Source organism: Trichosurus vulpecula, chromosome 1 (assembly GCF_011100635.1).
Source record: "Trichosurus vulpecula isolate mTriVul1 chromosome 1, mTriVul1.pri, whole genome shotgun sequence".
Taxonomy (NCBI): Eukaryota; Metazoa; Chordata; class Mammalia; order Diprotodontia; family Phalangeridae; genus Trichosurus; species Trichosurus vulpecula.
In genome coordinates, this window is record NC_050573.1 from 173,326,672 (window position 1) to 173,333,053 (window position 6,382).

Below are 6,382 nucleotides of genomic sequence, written 5' to 3' on the forward strand. Positions count from 1 at the left end.
CTATCAGTTTCTGATGTTAAACCATTTGATGATGTGAAGGATTTTGGTGGCAAGAACTTTCCTTTCTGTGTCCTCAGTACGTGTGGCTGTGATACAGGAATGAGCATTTTCCAGGCCACATCTCCACAGGGCTTGCTTCTCAGGATGAAGGGTAAGGGCACTGGGCTGGAGGCAATGGATCCTAGGGTTTCTTCATTGGGGTCTGAGGGGAGACAGTGGTGAAGGGGGTAGAAGTTTGACTTGCCTGCTGCTCCTGGTCCCTGCTTCAGCTGGGCTGGCTTTCCTGCCCTGTGGGGCATCATCAGGGAGCAAACTTTCTATAAGTGAAGACAATATTTACTCATTCATAATATATATGAAGTAATTACCAGATAATTTCAGGTTGTAGGCAATAGCAGGTGGAAGATGAGTAAAGTCCTAAATAGGAGGATCAAAGGAAGTGAAGAATTCTAAGAGGCAGAGGAGAGGAAGGAATATATTCCAGGAATGGGGGACAGTCTATGCAAAAGCATGGAAGTCAATGGACATGTGAAGGACTACAAGAAGGCAGGTTTGGTTGGAACACAAACTACATGAAGGGGAGTATATAATAAACCAGGAAGGAGAAGTTGAAACTGATTTTGTTTTGTTTTGCTTTTTAAGATTAATTAATTTATTTTTAGTTTTTAACATTTATTTCCGCAAGATTTTGAGTTACAAATTTTCTCCTCACCTCTACCCTCCCCTCCACCCCAAGTTGGCAAGTATTCTCATTGCCCCTTTCTCCAGTCTGCCCTCCCTTCTATCACCCCACTCCCCCCATCTCCTTTCCCTTTACTTTCTTGTAGGGCAAGATATATTTCTATACCCCATTGCCTGTATAGCTTATTTCCCAGTTGCATGTAAAAACAGTTTTTAATGTTTTTTAGAACTTTGAGTTTCAAATTCTCTCCCTTCTTCTCTCCCCATCCCCCTCCTTGAGAAGGCAAGTATTTCAATATAGGTTATTCGTGTATCATCATGCAAAACACTTCCATAATAGTCATGTTGTGAAAGACTATATTTCCCTCCATCCTATCCCATCCCCCATTTATTCAATTTTCTCCTTTGACCCTGTCCCTTTTCAAGTGTTTGCTTCTGACTACCCTCTCCCCCCAATCTGTCTTCCGTTCTCTCATTCCCTCCCTTTTCCCTTTACCCCTACTTTCTTGCAGGGTAAGATACCCAATTGAGTGTGTGTGTCATTCCCTCCTTAAGCCAAATTCTATGAGTAAGGTTCACTCATTCCCTTTCACCTCCCTACTCTTCCCTTCCATTATAACAGCTTTTTCTTGCCTTTTTTTGTGAGATAATTTACTCCAATCTCTCCCTTTCTCCTTCTCCCAATATATTCTTCTCTTACCCCTTAATTTTATTTTTTAGATAACATCATTTCACATTCAACTCATCCTGTGCTCTCTCTCTCTCTCTCTGTATATATGTTTTCCCTTCAACTACCCTAATACTGAAAAAGGTCCCATGAGTTACAAATATCATCTGTCCATGTAGGAATGTAAACAGTTCAACTTTAGTAAGTCCCTTATGATTTCTCTTTCCTGTTTACCTTTTCATGCTTCTCTTGATTCTTGTATTTGAAAGTCAAATTTTCTATTCAGCTCTGGGTGTTTTTCATCAAGAATGCTTGAAAGTCCTCTATTTTATGAAAATCCATTCTCCCCCCTGAAGCATTATACTCAGTTTTGCTGGGTAAGTGATTCTTGGTTTTAATCCTAACTGTTGGAGCTGAATTTTATATGATATATTAAATATAGGTGTTTTCATCTAGTCCTAGAATAGGGAACCACTGTCTGATCACTTTGGCAGCTAGGTGGAAGATGGATTGGAGAGGGGAGGGACTTGAGACAGGAAGATCAATTAGGCTATGTAATATCAATTAAATTGGGACTTTCTTACTGTTTTAAAATGATTAATTAAGTGCTTTGATTGAGCCTAACTAGGTGCAAAGCCCCAGGACCAAACCCCTATTAGGTGCTAAGCCTATGTGGGTGTGAATTGGTAACTACTGTGGGGCTCCAGGTGGGGTCAGTGAAGGGAGGTGCTAACACCAGAGCCAATCGAAGGAGCCTAAGTTCTGGTCGACCAGATGACATTTGATGACGTTTGAAACTGCATAAAAAGGGAAGACAGAGCCATTTTGCTGAAGGGCTCTCACTCTTGGCAGTGCACTGATGTGGAGACTCTGGGCAGCTGTAATTAAGAGCCCTCCAGGTTGAACTCAGATGTTGATACATTTTGGTAACTATGAATTGCATTTGGTCTATTTGCAATTTGTTTGTATTTCCTGTGAAGTTCAGGGTGCTGGCTTTTTCCCCTGAACTAAGTGAATGATATTTGTATGCTGGGTTAAAGTAAGATTGTTAACTCCTTAATGTTGCTTTCCTTAGTAAAGCAGATCAAAAGGACCTGGGCTTGCAGCATTGTGTGAGATGGTTGTTGTTGGTTTTACATACCCACAGCAGCTGCTAGCCGGATTGTTGAAACAGGCTATTATTATAACAGCTTTGGCAAGAAGTGAGAAGGGTCTTAACTAGGGGTGGTGGCTATGTGACTGGAGAAAATAGGGACAGGAGATGTTATTTCAGTAAAATGGATGACTTAGTAAATGTGGGGTGAGGAAGACTGAGGAGTCAAGGAAGGTTACAAACCAGGGCGACTGAAAGTATCCTCAATCTTAACAACAACAATAACAACAAAAGAGTAGTTTGGAAAAAGGCTAGGTTTGAGAGAAGAAAATGTCTTTTTGGACATGTTGAATTTGAGATGCCTATGGGACATCCAGTTCAAAAATTCTAAAAGGCAGCTGGCAATATAGGTCTGGAGCTCAGGAAAGAGAGGGATGGGCATATAAATTTGAGTCTTTTGCATAGAGGTGATAAATGAGGTCCTTGGAGTTGATGAGGTCACAGAGAGAAGAAGTCCAGAAATGATTGTTAGGACGTTTTGGATGATGATCTACCAAAGAAGACGAAGAAGGAGCTTTCAAACAGGTAGGAGAATCAAGAGGACAATGTCCTAAAACCTCAGATTAGAGGGAAAATACAGGAGAAGTGGTCACTAATGTCGATTCTATAGGTGAGAAAAGGGAAACAGAGGTTGAAACTTGCCCAATGTTGCAGAGGACATGACAGAGTCTAAATCTTCTGACTCTTGGTTCTCATTCCAGAATACTAAACTACCTCCACTCTCTTGGCTCAGGATTTTCAGGGTCCCTCAAGCCAAGTGTCCTGATATCCCTCAGGTTCTTGAAAGGAAATAAACAAAAATGCCTTCTGAAATGCTCCATATTACAAAAAAAAAATGAACAAGAATTTTTTCAGCTGGTAAGGTATCAGAAGTAGATATTCACCAGTCTTTAAAACTATATGCATATTCTAATGATAGACTCTTTGAAGTGTGGAACTCAAGGAGACCTCAAGGGGTTATCTGGCCCAGTGTTTTGTCTCCAGGTATATGAAGTACTATAGGATCTGTTCTCCTGAACCCTGCCCAGGCTAAATCTTGGACCTTGAGAGGGGATTATGAAACGTGTTTCCCACCTCTCTAGAGATAGGGGTGGGAGAGTACTTCCAAAAGTACTCTACTACATTTTTCAAGATATTTGGGTCTTTTCATGTAAATGCAACAAGAGATGAGTGATGCTTACGGACATCATGTAAATAAATGAAATTATACATAGCAGTTATTAGGAAAAAAAAAGGTAATCTTTTAAAAGGGGCAGTTGGCTGGCAAAGTGGATCCTGAGCTGGGCCTGAAGTAAGGAACACAACTTCCTGAGTTCAAATTTGGCCTCAGACACTTACTAGCTGTGTGACTCTGGGCAAGTCACTCAACCCTGTTTGCCTCAGTTTCTTCATCTCTAAAATGAAGCTGGAGAAGGAAATGGCAAACCAATCCAGTATCTTTGCCAAGAAAACCCCAAATGGGGTCATGAAGAGTCAGACATGACTGAAATGACTAAACAACAAAACCTTTTAAAAGAGAGCTGTTCATCTCACAGAAATCTTGTAATTTATATCTAATATCCAGAAGTATGTTCACTTAGCATGGAAACATATGTTAAGACCTCAGTTGTGTTATAAAAATTAAGAATATCATATACTTCTTTGAAGTCCCAAAACTTCCTTGAATAGGAGACAGTCAAAATTGGGATTGTACTTAATTCCTCAAATAAGGCAGAGATAATTGGTACCTAGCTCAATAGAGGGAGTTTTTAGTAAGAGTGACCACACTAAATGGGAATATCTTTCTATTACTCAAGAGAAGCTTACCTTTTGTATGTCATTGAAAAGATCAGAAGAGTGAGTCCTCATGCCATCCACATTCATAGAAAGAACTACAGAGTCTGAATGCAGAGCAAAGCAGATTATTTTCTGTTTTTTGTTTTTTTTCTTTCTCGTGGTTTCTCCCGTTCATTATAATTCTTCTATACAACATGACTAATGTGAAAATATGTTTAATAGGAATGTATGTGTGGAGCCTATATCAGATTGCAGGCCATTTTGGGGAGGGAGGAAGAAGGGGGAGGAAGGAGGGAGAGGGAGAAAATTTAAAACTTATCGAAGTGAATGTTGAAAACTAAAAATAAATAAATTAACTAATAAAAAATAAAGAGTGAGTCATCAGAAGCAGTTTTTAGAAGACATTTTCTCCAAGGGCAAATTCCTATTGAAGATGTACTCTTTCTCCCCTCAATATAGAATTTCTTCATCCTTTATTTCATTATTAGTATAAAGTGTGAATACTTTCCCCAGAATGGGTAGAAGAGAAGAGTTTGTTCAGACAGCCATGAAGGCAGCTGAAGCAGGCAATGTGGAGAGCTTAGAGCTTAGTCAGGCATCAAAGACACCAAAGTCATCCACTATATCCCAGATTATCACGAGTCCTCTAGTCTTTTGTTTTCCTGCTGGACTTCAAAGAGTCAGGAACAGAGAGTGAAGCTGAAGACTTGTGCAACCCTGCCTCCGTTAAATCCAATTCATGCACAAGTCAAGACATCACCTATGATGTCACTGGTCAAACAACAAGGACAAATCACAAGAAGGATAACATGTATCTTGGAAACTGATCGGGAAGAAGGACTTTTCTTATACTTCAGGGGAAAGTCTACTAGCCAGAACCTCTTTCCAAGTAGAATTCTGGTATGTAGCCCAACCTATGCAGAAGCTCCCTGGAAGGACAGCTAGTATGCACTAGACAGTAAGCTTCTTGAGATGGGGATGGTTTTTGTTTTTGTCCCCTAAGTTCCCCTAACCCTTTTTTGTATCCTAGTACTTGGCACACAGTAAGTGCTTAATAAATGCTTTCTGACTTACCAACTTAGGTGAGAGGGAGATGTGACTTTTGATTGAGAGATTTCTGAGCCCATAAGATTTTAGAGATAAGAGAACAGTTTGAGAAAGAAAGTGAGACCTTTGGAATGACTAACAGGAGTTAAGCCACAGACAGCTGGGTAAAGCTGCCCCACCATGTTCTTTGATTACTACTGCATGCAGCCCCAGAGACAGCTTGCAGTGGAATTTTCCTGCAAGATTGTTTTCTCTTTCAGCTGAACTGAGAATTTTATCTCACTCTAGAGTTGAACAAATGAATAACCTATTTGTTAAGTGTTTACTATATAAAAGCACTGTGTTAAGCGCTGAAAATAATAATAGGAAAGTAAAAGTCCCTGTTTTCAAAGAGTTCACATTCTAATGGGGAAAACAACACATGGGAAAGGTTAGTGCTGCAAGTCAGATGGAAAGGTCCCATAGTCCTTAGGGTGCAGCAAAACATAAGGCAATGCTTCTTTCTTTAATGTCATTTCTAGTGACAAAATCATATTAGTTTTTGTGAACTATCTGACAGTGCCAAAGACTTTGGTGGCAAGTACTTTCCTTTCTGGATCACCCGTGGCCTTGGCTGCAACATGTGCAGGAGCAGCTGCCAAGCTGCATCTCCACTGGGGCTGCTTCTTAGTGGTAGGGTGGGAGTAATAGCCCTCTCAGTGACTGAGGATAGCAATTCCAGGTTATGTATGTAATATGGTTGTAAACCTGGTAAACATGTTAACCAGCATAGCTAGTTTATTTCTATTATTTTGCAAATGCATATATGTGAGGGTTATTTCCCTCCCTAAAACACAAGCTCCTAGAGGGCAAGGAAGAAGCAGTTAGGTGGTCCAGTGGATAAAGCCCTGAGCCTGGAGTTAGGAAGACTTGAATTGAAATCCAGCCTCAGACACTCACTAGCTGTGTGACCCTAGGCAAGTCACTTAACCTCTGTCTGCCTTAATCAACTGCAGAAGGAAATAGAAACCCACTCCTGTACCCTTGCCAAGAAAACCCCATACGGAGTCACGAAGAGT